We start from the raw sequence: 25,789 nt of genomic DNA on the forward strand, positions 1-25,789 counted from the left end.
ACCCCCAAAGAGTCATTGTTGTCCATTATGGTGAATAGTGTGTATTGTGACACTTTCCTGACTGCTCACTGCATTGTTATTGTTGTACAGGTATGTGGCCTTTGCTTCATGGCCACATACCTAAGATGTTCCAGTGTGTTCTGTTTATCTCGTGATATAAGTACAAGCTAAAGTGGCTTTTCACTCTGCTGCTCATGTATCAAACAATACATGCAAGCAGAAACAGATATAAGAAGAAGAAATAGTGATGTGAAAAAGTATTTGCCTCATTCCTAATTTTTTTTATTTTATTTTATTATTTTGCATATTTTTCTACACTTACATGTTTCAGATTTTGAAATAAAACATAAGTGAAAGTTAATTTATTAAGGGAAAAAAAGTTATCCAAACCTACTTGGTCCTCTGTGAAAATGTAATTGCTCCCTAAACCTAATAACTGGTTGTGCCACACTTGATTTGATTTACACTTGTTACCACAGCACAAATGCATTGAAACACCAGTGGTCAGCTTGACAGAAATACCAAAACATGTTGACCTCATTGTTCACATCTTTGTTGGTGGGTTTTTTTTCCTTCAGCCGAGCAACAGCTGTCAGTATCAGTTGTAGCTGAGTGTCAATGGATAACAAACTGCACAGAGATAAGCTCTAACTGCTTCTACACTATTGTTGTTAAGAAAAAGGACTTAATCCTGTCACTTTAGCACAAACCATTTGAAATCCACACATGTGGGTGTTTACAGCTGTGTGTGTCAGTGGTTTGGGATTCCATGACTATGTTTAACTCTCTGCCAGGAAGTCTTATATCCATTTAATTTCAGGTTTTTTGTTTGTTGTGCAGATTAGGGACCATGTGTGAGAAAAATGATGTTTGAGTTGGCTGCTTGACAAAACCCCAGATATCTCCACTCTCCCTGTACTTCTTTTTCCTCCCAGGAAAGTGTTCACAGAGGTCAATTTCCCCTCATCCTCACTGAGGGTAAGCTTCACATACTACTGTCTTTATAATATCAAACACTGTGAGGTAAAAAAAAATAACACAACATAATCATATAAGCGCTGTAGTTTTGAGACCAAAGACACTGCTAAATTTGTACACACCACCATCTAGGTCTGTCAAACAATCTTGACAAACAACCCCCCCCCCACCCCACATCCTGAGCACAAGCATGATTGAATCTAGTTGTTAGGAATAGGCTGGTGTGGACTAAGCTTTCTTTGTTTTTCATTTATATTCCATTAAATGAAATGTTATTTATACATTTTTCCTAACTCGCAACAACAGCCATCTTATAATGTAAGGTAAAGACTCTTCAGTACTACAGTGAAAACCTCACCAATCACCAATCAGCCTGACTACCAATCCATGTACTCCTTGTCTTGTGACTGAGAGCCTGTTAACCAATGAGTGTGTAGTGTTACACTATATTTGTAAAGTTGGTATAACCAAAATGTACATAATAGTCACTCATTTATGGTCATATTGAAGGTTTTGTTCAATACGAGCATAAATGAACGATTGACCTCATAATCTCTGCAGAAAATTGTTTGCAGAGGTCAAGACAGAAAGCTGTTCTCCCACAGACTTCAACACAAACGCAACTATGGCCATTTATTGGCCTTCTGATAGAAAGCAGGTTTAAGGCACATCCACACAAGCTCAATCTTTCTGACCAGGAAGCAACAGTTGTGGTCAAAAGCTTATACGCGCTCATTATGGGCTTTCAATGATTTCTTTTAATCTTTTTCTTTGAAAATGCCGGAACACCAGTGTCACTGTCCATAGTGGAGGGAGTTTCATATTCCCATGGACTGAAAGAGTGCTGACCCAAACGGAAGCCCCTGCTCCCCAAATCAACACCTTCAAGCTTTACTGAAATTTCCAGCTGCACACATGGACAAGCCAAATACCTTGTAGACAAAGGTTTTACAGTCAGTTGAGAAAAAGATTGGGTTATTTGGCCACAAAGACATAAGGGATGTTTGGAAGAGTAAAGATTGGGCTTTCAAATCTAAATGTATCAGCTATCAAGTGTGGGGGTGGTAGCATCCTGAAGTTGTTTTGGTGCTAGTGGTACTGTTAGATATTACGATGTGAATGCAGAAAAAAAAGAGGACTATCAACAGCTAAATGCTTGAAACTGAGATACAATTGGATGTTCCAAACAGACATCAAAATTGGTTTAGGAATGGATAAAGCAGACTAGCATTAAGCCTCTGCAATAGGCTTCCCAAAATCCCAACATATTTTATTGATTGATCTAAATTAATAAATAAGTTACCGATCACGGTGAGTTTTTGCGCTGGGTTAAAAAAAAAGGAAATATTTTAGATGAAGGGGGAAACAAATACTTATAAATATTTACATTGAGCTTCTTTTAATGTGTTAATATTTTTTTTCATGGTGTTTCTCTCTAGCACCATGAAGGATTTCAACAACAACTCCAATTATTCTGTAATTGTAATGGGATGTATAAAAGCAGTAGGACAGCAGACAGAGTCACAAGAGAGGCGAGTGTGAGACCGAGGAAGGAAATAATAATGAGAAAGGAACAGCGTGAGAAGAGAGAAAGATCAAAAAGTGTAAGAGGTTATAAAAAGAGAAAGATCACATCTCTGTGGGAAAAGAATCTGCCTTAAAACCCAGTGCAGAAGTGAGAAATAAATTAACATAAAAGTTGGAGAAAGGAAGCAAACCGAGCATAAGGGTGGAAATAGGATCCCTGAAAATCTGACAGCGAGAGAGAGACCAAAATGTGGTGGTGACAGATTTCTGAGTGTCTGGGATGAGAATCTTCAGCAGGTGTGAATCTCGTCTCAGCCTGCAGATCAGAGGTAGACGTCAAAACCCAAGACGCACACGTACATTTGCGCATAATACAGACAAGATTTTTTTTTCCTGACAAGCTGTCTTGATTTTCCCCTTCCTCTGTCATCTTTCTATTTTCTATCTCCCACTCTCTGGTGAGCACACTCACGTGGTCATGCACCTTAAAAGAAACTTTACAAACTGACTACATACACCCACATTACATTTTTATCCTTTTTGCTTTATTACTTTTTTCTTTAGTGTTTCCCTAATGATAACTCACATACATCGACTGATTCTAATGTGACTAATGTGACAGCTACTGCAGTTTAAACGTTAAATTTCAACCTACTGATAATCTATGTTACGGTTATATTAATATAGAGGATATATTGGGCTTTGTTTACTCGGCTAATGAATCAGTTCTTCTGGGGGGGGGGGTTGTAATATGTGATTTGGAGCTTCTGCCTATTTATCTTTTTCCTCTTTGTTTTTTTCTCTGTGGTTATGTCTGACAAAAATCACAAAATAGTTACATTAAAAAGAAGCTGTATCTCTGTAGATCATAGGAACAATACCTTGATCATACATCTGAAACCTGCTGTGTGTGCTGGTATGTCTGCAGTGTATCACTGAAATCAGAACCACAAAGTAATTTGTTTTAAAACTACCTGCACTTTTTGATCTTTTCTCAGGTCACTGCAGCAATAATGAAAAGTACAGAATTTGGGGGGACCCCCCAAAAGATGGCTTTGACTAAAAAGATAGATATTAAAGGTGGAAGGAATAATTCAGGAAGTGACTATCATAATCCAGCTTAAGAGGAAGCCTGTTCATGCATTGTATGAAAACCACTATGGAGGTTCTTTGTTTTTATAAAGAGCCTCCATATTGGCCATATATTAATCTATACATCTTATCAATCTTTCTTTCCTTCTTCTATTTTTCATGGACCACTACAGATTAAATGTTGCAGTTTCTCTGTCAATCCATGCTAATGAAGGGAACACTTGGATATTTGTACAAAGCTGTGACTAAAACTCATATAAACATGATTTAGATTCAGAACTTCTATTCAAGGCATAATCCCAAAGGTCTGCATTGTGTTTAATCAAAAGACTAAAGTGACAAAAAGTCCATAAGGAAAGGCTTAATTGTAATAAACTGCTCCACAACGGAAATTAAATTCTTTTATCAGTGGCAGGATGATGAAAAGCAGCATGAAAATGTCACTGTGAATGTGTTTGTGTACACACTCTCCTGCATGAATCTAGTTCGTCCCAGTGGCAGATCTGTGCAAAAAAATAATAATATTTGGCACATGATTCTAATTGCACATTTGCAAACATGCACACACATGTCTCTCTGTGCTGTGGGCTCTCTAAGGAGGAGTGGACAGCTGCCTCTCTAAAACTGAACTGTAATTAACACCTTTAAACCCAACATGCCAGATTCGTAAACAAAAGAAGGCTGGGACACATTAAAAGTGGATTAGTCCCAAAGATGCAAATATCCTAGTTTCATTTTCATCATACTACCCAGAATCCATAGGGTGACCCACGAATAGGCAAGTGGGAGGACTGAAATGGATGCTAATGTTTTGAATGAGAGGGCTGGAGACTGACAGAGTGATGTAATGAGTGGAAAATAGAGGGAGATAGCAGGAGTACAATAGATGGTATTACAAACAGAGCAGTGTCAGTCATACATAATTCCTTTGGACCTAAGTCCCAGGGATTTGCTTCACTCTTAATATTCTGCTCTAAACACACCAATACCCACACCATCTATCAGGCATCAGCACTTACACAATTACTGTAACACTTAGCTAGAGGATAATGAGGTTAGGAATAATAATTAATCATAATAATGGGATATTTCAGTGACTTAACATATTGTGTATAGAGGTCTAGTGTTTGGTAGTTCTTACATGACCTCTTAAGGTACAAGGGTATGTACTGTGACATGGCTAGGTGGTTATAAAATACCACAGAATGATGGACTGAGTACTTAGAGCACCCATTCAGTAAAAATACTTAAAAAAAAAAGCTCCCTTACAGTTTTAGGTGTTGTATGAAAACTGTATGTAAACAAGATTTCTAGTATTTAGCCACAGAATGTAACAATATAATAATTACAAAGGTGAGGAGGGTGACAGTAATTAACAACATATGAAACTAATCAGGGAATCTGGAAGGACAGAAAGGAAGTACAAGACACAAAAGAAAGCTAAGTAAGTAAAATGTAAAACAGGAACTAGCCAACAAAGACATTAATAAAAAAACAGTTAAGAAGTCAGAGGGAAACACAAACAGGAACACTAGGGAGATTACTACTACGAGTTGCAGCTTTCTCAAACTACTCAAGGGTTACTGGAATCATCTGACACAGGAAATCCAAGAGAAAATATTTTTAAAAGTTAGAATTTCTCGATGGCTCTCTTTTTAACATGCCATCAAACTCCTATTTCACGTATGGTTAAGACTTAATCGTACGTAGGTTAAGGTTTGGAACTCCTTTGGGATTTGTAGGCATAATGGAAACATGCTTTGGAATTCATCATTGCCAGTGCATAAAAGAATACATAATTTTGCTGTCCCCAGCAATAGATCCACCAAATTTCAAGAGGATTGCCCAGGTTGTGGAATAATAACAGGACAGACAGATGGGGCGATGGACAGAGATTTCTCAAATTAGAAAGGTTTCTTTTTAAATGATCAGTTTGTTAGTATTTGTGCCTATATCAAAATAAAAGTACTCAAAATCTAGAACAGTCTGTTTTCAAAGTTTACAGGTATAAATATTGATACTTTAAGATAAGCATCATCTTCGGTTAGGCACTTTTTCTGTTCAACTCTTTGTTAATGATTTTAGACATGGTCAAGTTAACCTGCTGAAGTTTAAATTGAGCATCAGAATATGGAAGAAAGCTTGGTTAAGTGGCTTTTAATGGGGCATGGTTATTATTACTGGACAGGCTGGTCTGAGTATTTCAGAAAATGCTAATCTACTGATTTTCCCAGATAAACATCTCTACTCATAGAGTGCAGTTTCATAAAAAATGTTTCACCCTCTCATTCAAGAGAGATCCAAGAATGGGAAGTCCAGCTGGGTCCAAACACTTAGGACTATCTAGACACAAGACTAGGAAAACATGGCCTGATTTTATGAGTTTTGTTCTGCTGTGACATTTGGTTGTTGTAGTGTACATCTGATTGTGGTGTACACAACATGAAAGCATGGGTAAAGATCTCTTAAAAAATTTTCCAGCACCGTGTCCATGCAACAAAGAATTAAGGCAATTCTAGATGCAAAGAAAAGCATCCAACTCAGCACTAGGAAACTGTATCTAATAAAGTGTCCATTGGTCATATAGACTACTAAAACTTTACTTTAAATAGACCACTATCCACAACTGATTTAGACATGATCAAATTAACATACTGTATTCAATTATAGTGCATTATTTCCATATAGTTAGAGACAGATATTAAACTGATTTCAGAGTGTTTCCTCACCTGGATTGGAAGCATCACTAGTATCACCACTATAATTAACTCATGCATTTTTACGTGGCACTGTTTTAAAGAATGCGTTATGCTGAGTCCATATGGCACCAACATGTGAATATTTTGCTGAACTATTATCTGATGCAGCTGGCATTACATGTGGCTTGAATTTATAGTAAACATTCATCACTTCTAAGGAAAAACGAATATTCTTACGTCTGAATTAAAACATAAAATACAGTTTATGCTCACTGGGATAAAACAGTGTGTTTGAGATGGCTCAACTTATGAAGCAGACATTGAAAAAACCGTGATGATGCCCCTCACTGACCTTACAATCTTTGACAAGATCAAGATCAAAGCTGCAACCAGAAGTACCAGTAGTCGTTCAGTTTCCTCTCTTGCTGATGGCGGTGGCTTCCTGGCTTTCTTTCGCTGTTGCCGTACTCATTAATGTGTCTACTTCACAGTTTGAATGGAAGTGCAAAGTCATTGAACATTTGATGGGGTGTCTTATAAGCAGCACTTTGCACAGTCAAGCTAAGACACCTTGAGGCTTGTTAATATGAGCCTGATACAACAGTGACTTCTTGGTTTCACTGCTTTGCATCATCTACCCATCAATGTGAAGTCTGTTCATTCAGATTTTGTGTGTTTCCAGCTTTGAAATTTCACCAGCCCCTGTATTTGGGCAGATGTGCATGAGCAGGTGTGTATATTCACGCACCTGTGCATATGTTTGTGTCCTTTCCTAATTTCTGCTAATTGGTCTTAATAACTTTAAAAAGGCAAGTGGACTTCTTTAACTTTGTGATGATGTTTCCCCTCTTATCCAAGAGACTTCTTCAGTTCTAAAAACCAACAACAAATTTAAAAAAGCTTGTCTTTTTTGAAGCTCTTAAGACTAGCATGCCATAAATGAATGAGAATCTGCACAAACATTTCTTCTTTCTAGTTAAAAGCCTAAAGAATTCCTATAGTTTGATAACATGCAAGTATACTTTTCTCAATCTATTTCAAGTTATTTTCCATTCATTTGTGCTCTCTTATTGAAAATGAGATGCCCTAAAATTAAAGTGCTCGACAAATCATCTGTTGTATCAAAAAAAATCAAATATCAGTAACATAATATTACAAATTAAAAATGTAATTAGAAGTGTTATCTGGAAACCACTAGCCAGCACACAGCTAAACAATATTGCCAAAATTATTCTTTTACATGAATACTCAAAAAATTCACATGACTTTGAGTGCTATCCCATTCTTAATCCATTGTGTTTGATATGATGTCGACCCACCCTTCTCAGGTAAAACAGCTTCCCAAAGGTGTTGAGGACAGGACTCTGTGCAGGCCAGTCAAGTTCTTCCATACCAAACTTGCTCATCCAGGTCTTTATGGACCTTGCTTTGTGCACTGGTGTGCAGTCATTTTGGAACAGGAAGAGGCCATCCCCAAATTATTCCCTGCAATCTTGGGAGCATGATATTGAAGAGCCCAACTCCTGTTCTGTGATTTTACATAGCCTTCCACTTTGTGGCTGATTGCTATCATTCCCAATCACTTCTACTTTGTTATAACACCACATACAGTTGACTGTGTAATATTCAATATCAAGGAAATTTCACAACTGGACTTGTTACCCAAGTGGCATCCTGTCACAGTACTGGGCTGGAATTCACTGAGCTCCTGGGAGCTCAAGGGAACCCAGGGAACTGCACGTGAGATGGACCCAAATGCGAACAGCGACAAGATAACAAACTTTATTGCGTGCACAGAGATACAAGATAACAAGACATGAGAAGGTAGTGGGAGTCTCTAATGTGGATGCACTGAAACAGAGGGACAGCATGATTAGATGCTGAGTGATGAAAGGTGAATACTGGATTTGCGGGTTTGGGCTCTGGGGAAGGTAGCGTCCAAGAAGTTTGTGATCAAGTGAGGTTCCAATCTTGTTTCCAGGAATCCAGGAGTGACGGCGGGCAGGAGGACAGGCTGGTGAGTGCAATGAGATGCTTAGTTTCTAACAGGCAGTTTGAATCGATGCAGAGAATCTTGCAAAAGTGACCAGCATCCAGGGAACTAAGCTGCAGGTGAATTAAGCGGTGCAGTGGCGGGGAAACTGAAGGCACAAGGAAATCAATTTAGGTACAGTGTATAGACAAAAAAGCTACAATGCAATTAGACCAAGACTTTGCTGGCTGTACGTATTGCCTCAATGATTGCCGTTAATGGATGACAGGTGAGAAGCCTGGGCTCCGCCCACAATGTGGACACAGGAAGACACAGGCTGACAGCAAGAAAACACCAGATGCTCACCTGGATCATAACACTGAGAGTGACCCATTTGTTAACAAGTGTTTGTAGAAACAGTCTGCATGCCAAAGTGTTTGATTTTATACACCTGTGGCCGTGGAAGTGCTTGAAGCACCTGAATTCAATGATTTGGATGGCTGAGTGAATACTTTTGGCAATATACTGTATGTAGGATAACTTGACAAAGGAAAAGAGGTGACAGGGTCAATACATACAGGCGGAGGAAAGAGGTAACAGGTAGGGAACACAGGTGAAGCTAATCACAGAAGACAAGACAAGGGAAATAAAACTGAATGTAAGAAACAAGAGATAAAGACCCTAACATACAAACACAGGTGGACACATGGGCCAAGAAAATAATGTGACTATACCCTACTCATGTTTTATTTCTTAGTAAACTTGTGAAAAGACTATTCCATTCCAGTTACAGCATGGAAAACAAAGTTTTGCACAGGTTGTTGTTTAGGTGAGCAGGTCCTGCAGTATTAAGGCAAACAAAGGAGAGTATCAACCCTTTTGATGAGCGTGTATGTCATTCTGTCACCACCAGCACAGAGAGACTGAGATCAAATCTGACAGCCAAAGGCTTGAGCTGCACACAGGATAACAGGCTTTACTGTATGTGTGTGTGAGACGGGGTGAGTGTGTGTGTCTTTATTGGTTGTATGTGTGAGGTTTCGGGTGGGGGCAAGAGCACGATCTCACCTTACCATTGCCTGTCACTGGCAACAGATGTTCACACGTTATTTTACCCACAAGCCACACTGTGTGTTTGTGTCTGTGGGTGAATTTGCATGGCCTCTTTTGTGAGCACTGAGTTGTAGACATTTTGGAAAAGTAAAGTCATTTTAGCTGACACTATTTCAAAGAGCTTTGAGAGTTTGAGGTTAAGACTTGGGGTTTAATTTCAGATCTAAGTTTAGGATTGGGATTATGGTTGAGGATAAGTGCGGTGTTTGCAATTATTACAACATTGTAAGTGGAGAGGGAAGGTCAAACATGTTTGCCTCACAAAGCTAGCCAGACATGTTTTCATGCATATAGGAAACAACTGCACCGAAGCACATGAACTCAAAATAAATCCATCTCCCTCACACAACACCAGTGTTGTCGAAGTGTCATGTCATCATCTGCTCATTCTGTGTGACCCTAATTTAACAGCCTTTGTGCTCACCTTAGGAGAGATGGAAAAAGGAAAAACATCTTTTTCCATTGACTGCAGTAATGAAGGTACACGTTATAGGCAGAGGAAATTTGCCTCTCGGTCTATAGTCTTCAGCTCTGCATTCAAATCTCCCATCTCATCCATCACACTCCAACAATAGAGATGTCCCGCACTCCCCAGACAGCTGCTCAGCCTTAGTCCCATGAAGATGTTTTTATATGTGTGCGCCCGGGGAGCTGTATGTTTGTGCTTTGAATAAGTTTGTCTGTGTGTATAATGTGCATCAGTTTTGACAAAAGGGTTTTGTTTTAATTGTGAAACTCATCCTATATTTAAACAAATTAGGGTTTCACAGACATCTTACCGGCTGCCTGACTATTGTGCTGCATTAAACAGCCTTCTTTTATCAACGCTGATTATTTCTTTGTTAACGGTGACATGTCATCTCTTCGGTAATACGCTGAGGTAACTTTTTTAATTAGAAAGCAAAAATTAGAAGTGTGGTCTGCATAATGATCAGAAGTAATTAGGACACAGGAATGATAAAACTCTACATGTTTGTTAACAATCACAAAGGGTGGTGGAGTATGATAGTCAGATTAGCATTTATTGAAACGCTTCCTGGCAACACTGGCTGTCTAACCACAGGCAGGGCCGCCTGTGTTCATCCATGTGTGTGAGTCCACCTTGCTCTCATGTCCATCCCACGCTGGCACCACCATCTGCTACCCGTCGAAGTTCTGTCCGGCCCCAGCAAGGCTCCTCGCGCACACACACAGCTCCCTGTGTCCAGCTTGTGGTCAGACAGCCATGTGGCATTGAACCAAATGACCAACGGTTTGTGCACACATGCTGTGACCTTCACTATATGGTCCACAAACACCAAGTCCCTCTCAATCTTTCCCCTCTTTTTTGAGGTGCACATAGGCTCGATTAAAGCACTGAAAGAGAGTGTCTCTCTGTCTGTCCTTCCGTCTGTTTCTCTCTGTGCCATTTGGCCCAGTTTGCTGCCTTGGATTGAGAACATAGGAGCTCATCTTCACTACCAGCAATTCATATGTGTGTCTGTGTGTGCCTGTGTGTTTAGAAGACAACTAAAGAACTCCTTAGAGGGGTGTCAGATGGCAGGCGTTTGTGGTGATGTGTTGGGGGGTGGGGTGGGGGGGGGGGGGTGGAGAGATGATGGGGGCGGATGAAGGAAAGGATAGACGGAAACACAAGGAGGCGAAGACTGCTGCGTTCTCTGCTCTTCAGCTTTTGTTCTCCCAGATAATAACTCTCCACCCCCTGACTCCAAAAACCAAGGGAACCCCTCCAGTCTGGAAACATGAGTAGTGTTCAAGGATGCCGTGACAAATAGTTATTCCAACCTACATCAAGGTGTGTTATAAAACCGACTTCAGCGGCTTGAATTTTGAAATGTCTTGAAGATTTACACAAGCTTGTAAGATGATTCACTGTGAATTATCTGCAGTTGGAACTGCAACATAGCCAGATTTATCACAGTCAATTATAAATGCCCTATGTTGCCCTAAAAAACCCAACATGCTTTTAATTCAGGCCAAAACTGAGTGGGGGGGGGAGAACACAGAGGTACATTATTGCCAACAGCCTGGAGGCCAATCTGCCAGTAGCTGTGAAGAAAACTGAAAATTACAGATTTTTTTTTAACAGATTACGACTTATGACCACATTCAGACAGGTGTGCTCAGGTGAAAGTGGTAATACAGATCTTTGCACAAGAAGAAGATGGAAGGCAAAGCACATGTTGACAGGATGGGGAAATCTGACAGGAAATCAAAAGGCACTGAATGTTACAGTGAAAACAGATTTCTGTTTGCTATGACCCGGTTGAGTACAGCAGCATCTGCAACCCACATAAGATCTAAAAATACTCCCGCACCATTGACTGCTACTATGCTGTGGCCTAGGTAGGTAGATGAATAACAGCGTGTGTATGGTGCGCGTGTATTGTGTGTGCATGTGTTAAAGGAATAAAGGTTTGGCTGTACATACTGAGGTTTGCTGCAGCCTTGTTTAGAAGTCTCAAGCAGAAATACAGTATTTAATGCATAGCATATTGCAAATATGTTGTGCGTTGTTATGCATGTGGCAGAAGCACCTGTGGGCTACACTAGGCACCAATTACTGTAAATCAAATGCACTCATGCATTGCTGTAAATACACTACTGTTAGCTATATGTGGCCCTGTTAGGATTTCATGTGCTCATGGATGTGGATAACGCCAAGTTGCTCAAACGACAGCCACGGAAATTCTTCTGCTGTGCAGATGTGTAACAGATGTATCTCATATCTCATATTGAGCCAACACTGCAAAAGAAAGCTAAAAAAAACTAAAATATTTGTCTGTAGTATGCTTCAGCTGTTAGTTATGTGACCGACTTATTCAGGGAGTTTAATTAAACTTAGTGTCTCTTTATCCTTTCTTCCACCCAACACCCCAACCCTTACCATTGTTGCCTTATGCTTGCTCAGTGGGGGTCGTCTGGCTGTTGGGGTTTTCTCTGCATGTTTGTTGGTGTACTTTCTTTACAATATAAAGCTGTTGTTGTGATTTGGCGCTACATAAATAAAATTGAATCTATTTAAATTAAACAAAACAAGGAGGAAGAGTTGCATTAGACTGTTACGAGAGGTTGTACCTTTTGCCAGACTGCTTCCCTTCTCTCTCTCCTCTCCTGCACCTGCCTCTCTTCCGTGAACCGCTGTCGGCTGCACCGTTTGCTGCACAGGTGCGAATGGAGCAGCAGCTCCAGGAGCTCCGCCAATTAGGAGCACCGAACGGGGCCACGTGAACAAATCCCGTCGTCTAAATTCCCGTTCAGCGGCGGGCAGCTCTGAGTGAGCGGCAGCCCTGAAAGCCACACTGAGTGGGGAAGTAATAACGGCAGGCTGAACGGGAGCAGTGTGCAGGTAAATTGCTTTTTGTCCTGGCTTTACACTCCCCCTTCACTCCCTTCATCTCCCCTCACCAGCTCCGCATGAAGCAATTCAGATGCGCAGCTTTGGGACGGGATGTCTTGGATTCATTTGTTGTCGCTTGCGGGTTGACTCTGCTCTCCTCCGATCAGATCCGCGGACAGGACAAACAGCATCCTCGGTTGCCCTGCACCGTCTACGCATTGAAACTCAGCCCCCCCCCCCCCCTCCTCCAGCTCCTCTTTCCCCCCTCTCCCCCTTGTCTCTTCCAGGCACATGAGGCTATTGATAGTTGACAGCAGCCTCGTAATCCCCGGCTGATCTGGCTGATCTTCCACAGCCATTTGCGAAACAAGAATGTTGATTGAACTTTATTTTGCTTCTAGATTTATTTTAGCTTAATTGGTAACGCCAGCATAGACTGACGCTGTGGCACCGGGGAGCGTGAGAGGCTTTTTGGTGCTGCATGCAGCCAGGCAGAGGCATAAGCTTTTTTTGCTGAATTATTTATAAGACTGTCTGGGGGGAGAGAGAGAGAGAGTAGCTAATGCCTCTCGTGGATGGAGAGGGAGCCCTGGAGAAGATAGGCTATAGCTCCTCATATGCTTTTTAAATCAGTTTCTTTGCTCAGTTTTTTTTTTTTTTGACTCTGTTGTTTTGGCAGTAAAGTCGTATTTAATGCTTTCAACTACAAAAAGAAATCACTAAACAAGCACTCGTACCTTTTCTTTCATGCTGACTTGTTTACTCAGCATCTTACATCTGATTTTCTGTTTTATTTAAAATTGATTGTGTTAATGGACACAATCGACTTTTCTTTTTTACAAGCCTCGGATTAGATATCACATATATTAGATTTAGTAAATATAAATGAATCTGCGGTGAATTCTTGCCTAACCTCTCAAAGTAATGTCATTAGCTGCACAGGCTATACATTAATGAAAAAGCTCAGTTAGAAGCTCGTATCTTGTCTTTTTCTCTTTGTGTGTGTAAATGTATATATAGGCTATGTGTGTCTGCATATGGGTTGAGGAATAGCTTTATCGCCATATATCAGCGGCTGTTTACGCTGTCACGTATTTTTTTCCCCCTCTAAAATCCCTTCCTGGTACGGAGAGCTAGTAGTAGGCTATAGATTACATACATGCGGCACTTCTGCACTTGCCTTCTTCACAGCCCGACTCCAGCGGAATGAGTCGACCCCCCCTCGTCCGCGCCTGCGCACTCCCGCCATTCATCTCCGGAGATTTCTCCCTCTCTTTGGCTCCGCTCTCGTGTCTTGCGAGGCGGGATAGACCAGCAGGCGGCTCCGGGCTCGCGCTCGCTCGCTGCCCAGGTTGTCAAGGCGCTCGTGATTTTTTTTTATTCTCTTCGTCGCGAGTGGACGGTGACAGCTCGTCTCGCTCACGTGTTGGACTGAGCTTTGTTTATCGGGTTTGTTTTGTCTTTGCTCGGATATATATTTTTGTGGGGTTTTTTGAGTCATTGACGGACTCCCAGCAGCCCATTTGCCAACCTCGTAAGTATTTTCTTGATGTTTTCTGACGCCTTTCTACGGCGCGCCGTCCAGGCAGAGTTGAGAATCTAGTAGCAAGAGTTTGAACAATTTATCTCTCCCTGTCGGTTGGTTGTGGTTAAGTTAACTGGCATTAAATAATTTATTTATTTTTATTTTTATTTTGCTTTCGCTTTTCCTTGTCAAAAAAGCAAAAAGAGGAACTACGTACACTATAAACTTTATTAATGTTACTGTTACTGAGCGTGTTACGTTTTCAGTCAGACATGTTTGAGTCTCAAAAATTAACCGTTCTTTGAAGAATAAGACAATGAAGCCAGATGGTGTCGGTCGACTGTAGTTCATCTTTTATAGCAGGTGTCTGATAGCCCACTTCCGCACTTGACTGTAAGATATGTAGGCTATACCGTTGGCACAAAGGTCTCAATTGTTTAGCTGTAATATTTTATCAAACCCTTCTTCTGCGGTTTTTGGGGTAAGTCTTCCTGAAGTGTTAAATGCATTTTTTTTAAATTGCTATGTTACTTAACTACTTCCTTTTTTTTAAATGCACCTTTAGCCTTCACGGGGGCATAGATTTAGGGAACCAAAAGTAAGTGATCAAAGTTTCATCACTGAGGTTAACTGGCTACTTCCTTACATACATATACCTCCTGTTTTGTGTGTGTATATGTGTCCTATTACGCGAGTGTGTCTATACGTGTGCGTGCATGCCCGTCATCGAGCGAGTGACAGAGAGGAAGAAAATGCTGAACTGCTCTCCCGTCTTGCTCAACCAGTTTGTTGGCATACCAAAAAAACAACAACAAAAAACCCCACGCATTAAACCGTAAACGTGCGCCTCATTTCCCGGTGTTGGAACAACTCGAAAGACCACAGCAGGCGTGTCAGCTTGTCAGCGTTCAAAGGTCTTCACACCTACCAGCATGCAGTACCACGCAGAACTTTCTAACTTGTTTCGTCTGATGCTGCAATATTTCTCCTCTTGTTAATTTTTTTTTCGTTATGTGCAGATAGTTTGTTTCTCTTTTTATTGACTGGTGAATTGAGCTGCTTTTGCTCTCTGCTATTCTCCAGTGCTTCTCATTTGTCTTATCGTTTCTTTGTGTCTGGTGGTCCTCATGCTTGACTAATGGCCTGTTGCCTTGAGGTTATTTTTATTTGCTCCACCCTTCTCCAACCTGCTTTCGTGTGCAGGAGGTGCCCCTTGCTGACACACTCAGCCACACCTGTCCTGGTTATGTGGAAATGTGGGGTGCCTTTGTTGCCTCTCTCGCCTAAATGGAGTTGATTTATTGAGAGGCAACACAGGCTTCTTTAGTCCTTACTTGTTACAGCCGTATAATGCTCGTCTTGTACTGCACACAGTAGACTTTGTGAACGTGTTGGAGAGAGGGGGAGACAGGATTATTACATCCTTACTTCTTTATTTGTGTGGTCGTACACGGCTATTTACTGCAGTGGACAAATATCTGCCTGCAGCCCTACAAAGTGAGCATTACATAGGTTAGGCTGAAAAAGTGTGCGTATGCTTGTGTCTGTGTGTGTGCATGCGTGCGCTCCAGGCCCCTCCAGCACTTTCGTGGACTCCTTCGCCCAAGCATTGACTTTGCAGTGAACTCTGAGTATTGACAAGATAAAAGGATGAGAAGGAGGGAAAGAGTGAGCTGTTATTGTATGATCACCCTGCACAGTCTGTCTTTGTTTCCTCCTCCTTCTTTTAAGCATTGTTTTCCCTTGCTGTTCCTTTTTTGATAATCCAGATTTCCCTGATTCCCCTTTTCTTCATAATTCCCCCTTGACATCTCAGACTTTTTTTAAAGCATTTTTTGTGGGGGTGGGGGGGGTGGGGGGTTTCAAAGATGAAACAGGCATAGATGTTTCAACTTTGAATCTAGACATATATATATATATATTAGGGGTGCAACGATACACAAAATTCACGGTTCGGTTCGGTTCGATACTTTGGTGTCACGGTTCGATATTTTTTCGATACAAAAAAAACGTTCATGCCTTTTTAATTTGTCATTTATTAAAATTATAAATATATATTTTAACTTAAAAGTACAGTTTTTAAATTTAACCCTAACCCTTGTGCGTGTTTTTTATTTTGACAGCGAATGCGCACCTGCGGACCACTTATGTGCAGCCCTGGTTATTTAGCTCGTCATATTGCAGCCACAGAAATTCTTTTGTCCATGAAACCATAAAGCTGCACTTTCTTTTTGCCTTATAGTCTGATTTGTCATAACTTCTCCGTTTTGTGGTAAGCTTTTCTTTGGCTGTCACTTCTTCACCCTGACCTGTCTTATTTGGCTCAGCAGAACTAAAATATATATCCTGCTGCTTTTACACACGGACTCACATAAGCTCAGCGATTCTCTGCGCGATCAACCTCTCACATGTTTAAGCTTGCTGCGGGTGATTTCACTTATCATGTTTGCGTAGTAAGCTAACGATTAATAAGACAATGTCAGAGGAATTGGTGCACAAATTATCATCACTCACAGATCAGTGCTGTCGCTCTCTATACACAGTTCGCACGATTGCAAAGTGAAAGCAAAAAAACAAGCGCAAATTCAAACGCGATTTCAATATGTCACATATTGACAGTGGCTCACCGATGCCAATGACATAATTACCCAGCTACATTTCTGAAAGAATGCAAAAGCATTGCCATATATTTTTCCTTCCTACAATAGCCCGACGGGCAGGGAAGAGATAGATTTTGGTAGCCCGACTGAAAAAATCGCTAGCTCCAGGACGTCGGGCTAGCGATATTGCAAGCCCTGTATCTGATTGAGGAATCACTCATCTTTGGAAAAGAGAGTTTATTACAGAGAAATGTCTCTTTCCAAAATAAAAGCTATACTATACACTTCTTCTGGGCTATATTCTCAGCAGCATAAGGAGAATCATGTGCTAATAGCTGTCCAAATGACTCGGCTAAAGTTAGTTAGTTGTTTTTGTCTTTGCACTAGGATGATGTCGGCGTAAATGTGCCGTCATATTCGTTGTGTTCCCACTAGTGCTTTCAGGTTAATCTCGTTGAAATGACCTTAACGCCACAACACGGCAAATCTCCGTTAACGAGCTACCGCCGATCGCCCCGTGCATGGGGCTAGACGGCCAACACTTTAACGAGCTAACTGCGCTAACACACTAGTTCCCACCCATGTAATTGAGCATTGCATGGCACATCCAACATACTGTTTTACTTTAGTCCATGACTCGCTTACCTTCAGGGTCATACGTCACATGAAAACCAAAATAATTCCAAACGCCAGATCTGAATGAGGGTGGGGGAGGTCCATGTTGTAAGGAGAGCTTAACTTCTGTCTTGCTAGCTTGCCCTGCGCTCTTCCTTCTGACTATGCTGTCTGTGTTGAGCGCTCAGTGGATCTGCGCTCGACAGTGCAGCCTAGGCAGAGTAGTCGAACGCAGATTCACTGAGCGCTCAACACAGACAGCATCGTCAGAAGGAAAGTTGATAAAATAAATTACAAATGTTGTATTGTTCGATACATATGCGTACCGAACCGAAAGCACTGTATCGAACGGTTCAATATCGATACGAATATCGTTGCACCCCTAATATATATATATATATATATATATATATATACATATATTCATATATATATGAATATATTTAGCTCAGGTGACATTATGGCCCTAAAATGGAAATTTCCACTATACTATCGCTATTGATATGCCTATATTTCACATTCCTGAGACATAAACCCCGTGTTTTTTTTTATTTAAAGTAGGGCGTTTTACCATTTAGCCCTTGGTGTTTGATTTCCCTAGAATCTGGAAGGCGATTGAAGCGCACCCAGTGGATTTGGATTGCTTCAGTGGATTTGAAAATGGATTTAATTTCCACTAATGGAACTTACTTGGGACCAGATACCCAGATTAAGGACACATAGAGAACTGGCAACACTAGTAGATAGACTGAGCACACATAGCAAAGACAAATAGAGACACAGCAGAGTGACAATTTAATATCAGCCATAAACCATAAAATAGTGGTTTTTGACAGGTTCTTTTTTCTAAATATATTCCACACTGTCAAAGACCATTTTGTTTTTTTTTCCAACATCCACACTAAGTTTTACTTTTGTAACGCATAATCATAAATTGAAATCCCTATAGAGCTTCTGAGGTTGTCACAAGAGAAATTGTTATATTTACAGAGATAAAGAGAAATTCCAGGTTCAAGAGTATTTTAAAGATTGCAGTTTTTAACGTTTGTTTTTTAATTTTTATATGAACTGAAGCTAGATCCTCAGAGATCTCCACATAGTCAGCAATTGAGATGTCTGAGTGGACCAATCTGTGAATCATTTTCCATTGTCAGATACATTAAATGATGATGATTTCATCAAAAATCAATTCATTCATTCATTCATTCATCCAAAAAGCAATCAAACCAAAATCAAAATTACTGAACAAAGTAAAAGTGCATTAAATTAAAATATGAATGATCATAGATGCAACTGATATCAGTTTCTACTGACCTGTGTGCCTCTCATTATCAAATAAACAACTGGAACCCTAAGGACTGGAGCCCTTAGATGATACCATTTGGTATGAGCGGTTATACTGTACATGTTGTTTATGTAGGATTTTTTAAGTTAATTATCATTTTGGACCTTGCTTTCGTGTGTTTATTCACAACATTTTGACTTTCTGAACTTGTTAAGGATTCATATTATATCGCCAACATAGCAAAACTAATTTTTGTGATTTTTCATTCAAATGTCAGAGGCAAAAGCTTATCTTTTATCTAATTCCTTCAGTTTGTGTTGTTGTTAGGTCAGCGTTGTATGAATGACAGTGTATGGCCTTCTCATTAAAAAGTCCATATGAACAGAATCAACCTTTTGGGATTTACTTACCTGGATGATTGAGCATGAATCAAGACACTTACTAAATAGTGTTGTCAGTATTACTGTCAATACTGACAAGCTTATATGACGACATATTTTAACCAGGTTGTTTGAGAGAGTTTTGAAGGCGAGAATAGCCATTTGCCTGAGATGTAGGTTTATTGGCTTTATCATATTGTAGCTTGTCTGTTCCTTGTGTATTCACTCCACTTGCCTGATTCCTGTCACCTCTAAATGTGTCCCTCGGTTCAGCTCTCTTTCTTCTGCATCTGTTTTATGTACGCCTGGGAATGGCGTCATGGTCCTTCAGCAGCTTGGGCTCTGGTGTGCTTTATGTTATGTGCTCAGTTTAAACAGTTTGGAATCTCAGTAACACTCACTCAGTAATAAGAGGAGACACAGCAATGTCACGGGACGTCTCTCTCTCCTGCTGCTACCTCTGCAGCATTTGAGTGTGTTTTGGTGCCCACTGCCTATCAGTGAAACAGGAGTCTTTCCACCAGTTCTCAGATTCTAGCATACAGCAGCACATTTAGAGTCTCATCTGGCAAGGAAATGTAGCTTTAATTCAATTGGCCAGAGCTTTAGTAAAAGCTTTCCTAATTGGCTGATATGGAAGCTGGCTGCCAAGGTTCCAGTAAGCACAACAGGGAGTTGAGGACAGTCCCAGAGGTGCTGTAGTGCAGGTGAGACTGTGCAAAGGGCAGATAACATGAGAGTGTGCTACTGTTTTGAATATTCCTCCATACACAATAATAAAGAACCTGCTAACTCCGATCCATCCGCCTGACCATATCTCAGTTTCAGCTGTGTCGTGTGCCACACATATGCAAATGTACACATGCAAACACACCCATGTGCATTAACAAGAAAGGCTTTTGTCTCACAAACACAAGGAAACATCTTCCCCACTTGGTAAAGGAACAAAGTCATCAACGCAAGAATATTGTCTCTGCGTGTGTTTTATAAAAAGTGTGCAGACAGAAAAGAGACACAAAAAAATGCTACTGCCAACAGCCACATCAGCCATTCCTGCTTCCTTCACCTCAGGAATCCAGGAATAGTTCTGGGTGACAGAGACACCGGATACGAGATACGGAGACAAAGAGAGAAAACACACAGAGGCGGAGAGAGAACCAGGAAAGACAGAAACAGTGCAAGAGATGGCCATGTAAGGTTTACTGCACCATAGCGCTGTACCACCGCTGTACAGGGACACTGAAGCTGAAATTAGTGTTTCAGAGGATGGGATTTCAAGTTACTGTTAACGTGAACTTTGTTTTATTTCGGGGGGGGTGTTTCGTGGCTGCTTTATAACGACACAAAGGCAGCCTTCATTATATGATTCATTGTTGAGTCTGTAGAAATAACAGTGAGTCTATCTAAAAAATGGCCTGTTGTGGTTACATTATGATTTTAGTCAATTGTATATTAAATAATGAATGAATTATTTTCAGTGGCATTTCCAAGAAGAGCTAAATTGTTTGCATCCATATATTGTAAACCACTTAGTGTGGCATTTACACAACCCTTGTTCTACAAATTGAGATAAAGTCCAGATAAGTGTTGGGAAAGTATTAACTATTTCCTTCAGAAAATGATCATCCATATAATGTCTTAATTATTGTGATAACCTTTTATCAATTCAATTTATCAATTCCCACCAATATATAGCCATTCCTTTAATTTGTTCCCTCCTAGATTATCAAAGCATTGTGTCAAGCTTACTAGCATTTTCTTGTGTCTTTGTCTTTTTTTTTGTATGATCTCTTGCCAGATGTTTGATCACTATCTTTGGCTTATTCCTGTAAATTTTGTTTGTTGGATTTTTGGATCCTTGCCTGTCTCTTTGTGAATTGTTGGATATCTGGGCTGTCTTCCTGTGCTGGACCCAAGCGCTTGGGCGTTTGCTGTTCCATTTACAACGGGCAAACAGCACATTGGATATGAACAATAAATATAAACCTTCTCCTTTTACTAATGCGCTAGACTAACATTTGTCAAAATGGTGGGGAAAAAATATCAGAACAGTGTGTTGCTCCACTTTTAAAATATCACACTGTATTTGGTGTAAGATGGAAGCTTTCAGAAGTCCACTACATTTCTGCATATTCTGCATTACTTGCATAGGTGGTGCTGGATTTACCAGGAAAGGGGAGATAGTGGCAGAAGATGGTGCAGGTTTAAGAATGTACTTTTTCATTGAATGGTTGGGTTTGTTAGTAGGTGTTGCAACACCACATTTACTGAAGGAGTAAATGTATTATCCTTTGTTTAACAGTTTGGATGCCCGCCTGCTCTATCACTCGGATACTGCCAATCACTGGCAGCTCTCCCTCGTATGCAGTTGTTTATGCACAGGCGCACACAAGCATATGATGTTTACAGAGCACATGCTGATAACCAGTTTAGGTAAAGTAGAGGCAACTAAACTAATTCCTGCTCCTTCATCTCACTCTTTTACTGTTTTGTCCTCTAATACACTCATTTTCAAAAGTGTGCACACATCCTTGCACCCACCCACCCACACACACACACACACACACACACACACACACACACACACACACACACACACACACATACACAACCCTGCCTGTCCCCTTCTCATGTCCCAGCTCTGCTTACTGTGTCAAAAAGAGCTTAGATCAGGGAAACCATAGCTTGCCCTCGTTCTGACTTCCAGGAAGATGGAGCTATTTATTCAGACCAAACAGGACATGTTTGGACTGACGCTGGAAAGTTGCCAGGCAGAATCCGAGCTGGTTCAATAATTTGGTTAATTTGATCCAAGTGCCATAGAGAAAGGTGCTTTCCTCTGTTTGCTCCAAAAAAGGCCAGAATGGGTGCTAGGGTTGCAAACCTTCAATATATTTTGTAGCAGTAGATCCTCCCCAAAAGGTTATCATTCATTTACAGTTTTTTACAGACGCTAGGACACATTTCTCAATACTTAGATCACTTTTGCAAAACTCCTCACACAGTGAGCACAACAGAAGTCTATGTGGGCTAAACTGAGGACCAGTTATCATTGTTTTGGCACAAAATGCATTCAATGACTACATCTCTCAAATTTCATGAATTATTTTCTCACTCAGACACAACAACTGCCAAAAATCTTTGTACGTACAGGACATTTTGCATGTACTTACATACTGTTTTCAAAACTGTTAAACTTATGGCCAAAACAATAACACAATGCAAAACTTAAAAAGACAGCAAAATTCAACAGCAATATTTTATTGAAACATATTTTAAATCTAAAAATGCAGTTTAACCAGCCACAGCTGATTCTCATTGTAGATGAACATCTACACAGGTGTTACTCCTTCAATTTTTCAACTCTTTCAATTCTGGCATGCCAGAAGATTATTTCCTAGGTGTATTGCCCTAGATGACATAAGATGTGATGTGGATGAGAACCTGCGGCCAAATGGAGAAGACCGAGTAGATTAGCATTACTATTGTATGTGTATCAGTGGATGGTGTGTATACAAATTCTTGTATTTTGGGATTACTTAGTGCAAAAAAATAAAAATACATAAACAAATATTAACGAATTCTGCATGATGTCTGATTCATTCCAGTAACATATATTGAAATTATAAAGAGAGATGTGTCCTTGTTTTACACAAGAAAACACTGTGTAATGCTACATGTTGTTAGTGTTTTTTAGGTCATTGTTTTGTGGGTGACAAAGTGTGTTTGTCGACTGTCAACCTTTGCTAGTGTTCTGGAAGAATGAGTTTATTTGAGACCTGAATAAAGTGTTTTGGTAGTTGTAGTGCATTTTGAATGTGAAATGAACTGCTTTGCCAAGCTGAAGGTCAGTTAGGAGAATTGTGTGAAGAGTTTTGCAAAAGTGACCTAAGTATTGTGAAATGTGTCCTAGCGGCTGTACAAAACTGTATTCACAAAAAAGTTGGCATAAAAAGAGCAAATTCCAGTAGGTTGATTGTGTCACGGTTTGCGGGGGCAAGCCGTGTGGAATATATATAGGACCAAAAGGCGGCAGCTCTGGTGCAGGTGAGTGTTTATTAACAACAAAAATGCAAACAACAAAGGCGCTAGGAACATGAAACTGAAACCTAAACTGGGTAAACTAACAACACAAACCAAGAATGACGGTGCAGGGAGGTCCGGGGAAATACATACAGGGAGACCGAGGGGAAACAACACAGACGAACCAGCAACTACTATGACAGAAGACACAACTTAAATACACTCAGAGAACACAGGGAGATTACATACAGGTGGGAACACAGCTGGGAGTAATTAACATGACGAGACTAGGGAGGCAAACTGAAAACACTCACATAAGACACAGACCTTCACAATAAAACAGGAACTTACACATGAAAGGACACAAACTAAGAAACGTGGACTAGATACAGGAACACACGGGCAGAACAGAGTAAACACTAACCAGAGGAAGAACAGAACCAAAATCGCGAAGAGAAAACACAAAACGCTGGGTCAAAAGGACCCAGGATCATGACAGATTGAGATGTGCTACTTCACAAATGCAGGTAAAAAAACAAAAATTGTGCTCTTTGGATCCATATAGGAAAAAGCTGGGAGGTTAGACTTGTACTTTGCTTTGTGATCAATAAGTTATAACCACAAAACCCAAGGCCCCATGGCATTCACATTTCCCCAGAGACCAAGGTGACATTCATTGCTTTTTTCTGCTCCAAAAACCCCCAGGTTTATTCAGTCAACTTTTATGACAAAGAGATTGTCAAAGAAATCTTTAATATTTTCTCATTATTCCGCTTTTTTTGCAAGATAAAAAACTGACCTGATTACCAGAATACTCTGTTTATTAAAAACTGTAGAGCTGTTTGCTCATCACAGTTGTGATATCCTGTCCTTGTGCGCTTTGTCTGTCACTTTTAAGGCTCTTGTCTTTTTTAAAAAAAAAATTTGTACCTCAGAAAGAGCAGATGAAAGATTGTTTTTGTAGCAAACATGAAAAATATTGTCAGTTCTTGAAGGTTTGTAGCTGCTTGTGTTGTGCTAGTTGTTAGTGATCCCACTCTGTCTGCACTGACACCTGTCTACAATCTCAAAAAAGTAAAATCTTGCTATTTCTGTCTAAAGAAGCACTTGTTTTCAGGGAAATGAGACACCCTTCCTATCTCCTTCTCCTTCCCGTTATAAAACGTAACAGAAAATAATAAGTAATAAAGCTCTGAGAAAAAGAAACTGTAGGCGAGTCTGTCTCCACTGGGGCTGTCTAAGGCTTTTATTTGTGCTACTGTGAGAAGAAAAAAGTCCTGGGATCATGAAACAGTCAAAACTACATTTGACGTTCATCTCACAGAAAATGAGTGAAGATTATAGCTCAGTTAAAAATAATTGACCGGAATACATTGGCTGTGTTGTGCATGCAGTTGCATCCCCATAAGCAATATTTTCTCTCAACAGCAGTGATCCACTGACCGGTGTTAGCAGATTAATTGCTGCTTTCATGTTAAGCTGTAGCATATCACCCTGTAATTGGTAATGGAGATTATCAGTGAGATACTGCGTGGGCCATGACAGATTTAGATTTTTATATATGCTTATCGTAAGAAAGTAGGATTTATGAGATTCTGTTCTCTTCTGTACGCACAAAGTAGCTCATGCTGACATGCACATTAAGATTATATTTTTTTTTTTAAAAAGAATATGTGTATGTCCACTTGTTACTGTCAAATTAATATTCCAGTGCAAGTTTAATTTCTGAACTGGTCCCCATGTAAGGCAGATACAACTGATACAATTATCTGAGTACCAGTTCAGCACGTATAGTGACTTTGTAAAGCCTTTCAATATATATATATTTAAATATATATATGAAACACCCAGCACACCCCTGCGGGCGGTTTATCCTTCAAGCTCGGGTCCTCTACCAGAGGCCTGGGAGCTTGAGGGTCCTGCGCAGTATCTTAGCTGTTCCCAGGACTGCGCTCTTCTGGACAGAGATCTCCGATGTTATTCCCGGGATCTGCTGGAGCCACTCGCCTAGCTTGGGAGTCACCGCACCTAGTGCCCCAATTACCACGGGGACCACCGTTACCTTCACCCTCCACATCCTCTCGAGCTCTTCTCTGAGCCCTTGGTATTTCTCCAGCTTCTCGTGTTCCTTCTTTCTGATATTGCTGTCATTCGGAACCGCTACATCGATCACTACGGCCGTCTTCTTCTGTTTGTCTACCACCACTATGTCCGGTTGGTTAGCCACCACCATTTTGTCCGTCTGTATCTGGAAGTCCCACAGGATCTTAGCTCGGTCATTCTCCACCACCCTTGGGGGCATCTCCCATTTTGACCTCGGGACTTCCAGGTTATACTCGGCACAGATGTTCCTGTACACTATGCCGGCCACTTGGTTATGGCGTTCCATGTATGCCTTGCCTGCTAGCATCTTGCACCCTGCTGTTATGTGCTGGATTGTCTCTGGGGCATCTTTACACAGCCTGCACCTGGGGTCTTGCCTGGTGTGATAGACCCCAGCCTCTATGGATCTTGTGCTCAGAGCTTGTTCTTGTGCTGCCATGATTAGTGCCTCTGTGCTGTCTTTCAGTCCAGCTTTGTCCAGCCACTGGTAGGATTTCTGGATATCAGCCACCTCCTCTATCTGCCGGTGGTACATAC

At 40.6% G+C, this 25,789-nt stretch overlaps 1 protein-coding gene across 3 annotated transcripts in view; it reads left to right on the top strand.

The window, feature by feature from the left end:
* The first annotated feature begins 12,636 nt into the window (after positions 1-12,636).
* strbp (spermatid perinuclear RNA binding protein) overlaps positions 12,637-25,789 on the top strand; it is a 101,514-nt gene continuing 88,361 nt past the window's right edge. The window contains exon 1 of one of the 3 annotated variants that reach the window (XM_082539184.1): positions 12,637-12,730. The gene's annotated coding sequence lies outside the window, so the exon portion shown is untranslated. Of the gene's footprint in view, positions 12,731-13,967; positions 14,256-25,789 lie in introns of those variants that run through there. The other 2 variants (XM_082539183.1, XM_082539185.1) reach the window with 2 other exon arrangements.

The sequence above is a fragment of the Aulonocara stuartgranti genome (genome assembly GCF_965226115.1).
Source record: "Aulonocara stuartgranti genome assembly, chromosome: 7".
Classification (NCBI taxonomy): Eukaryota; Metazoa; Chordata; class Actinopteri; order Cichliformes; family Cichlidae; genus Aulonocara; species Aulonocara stuartgranti.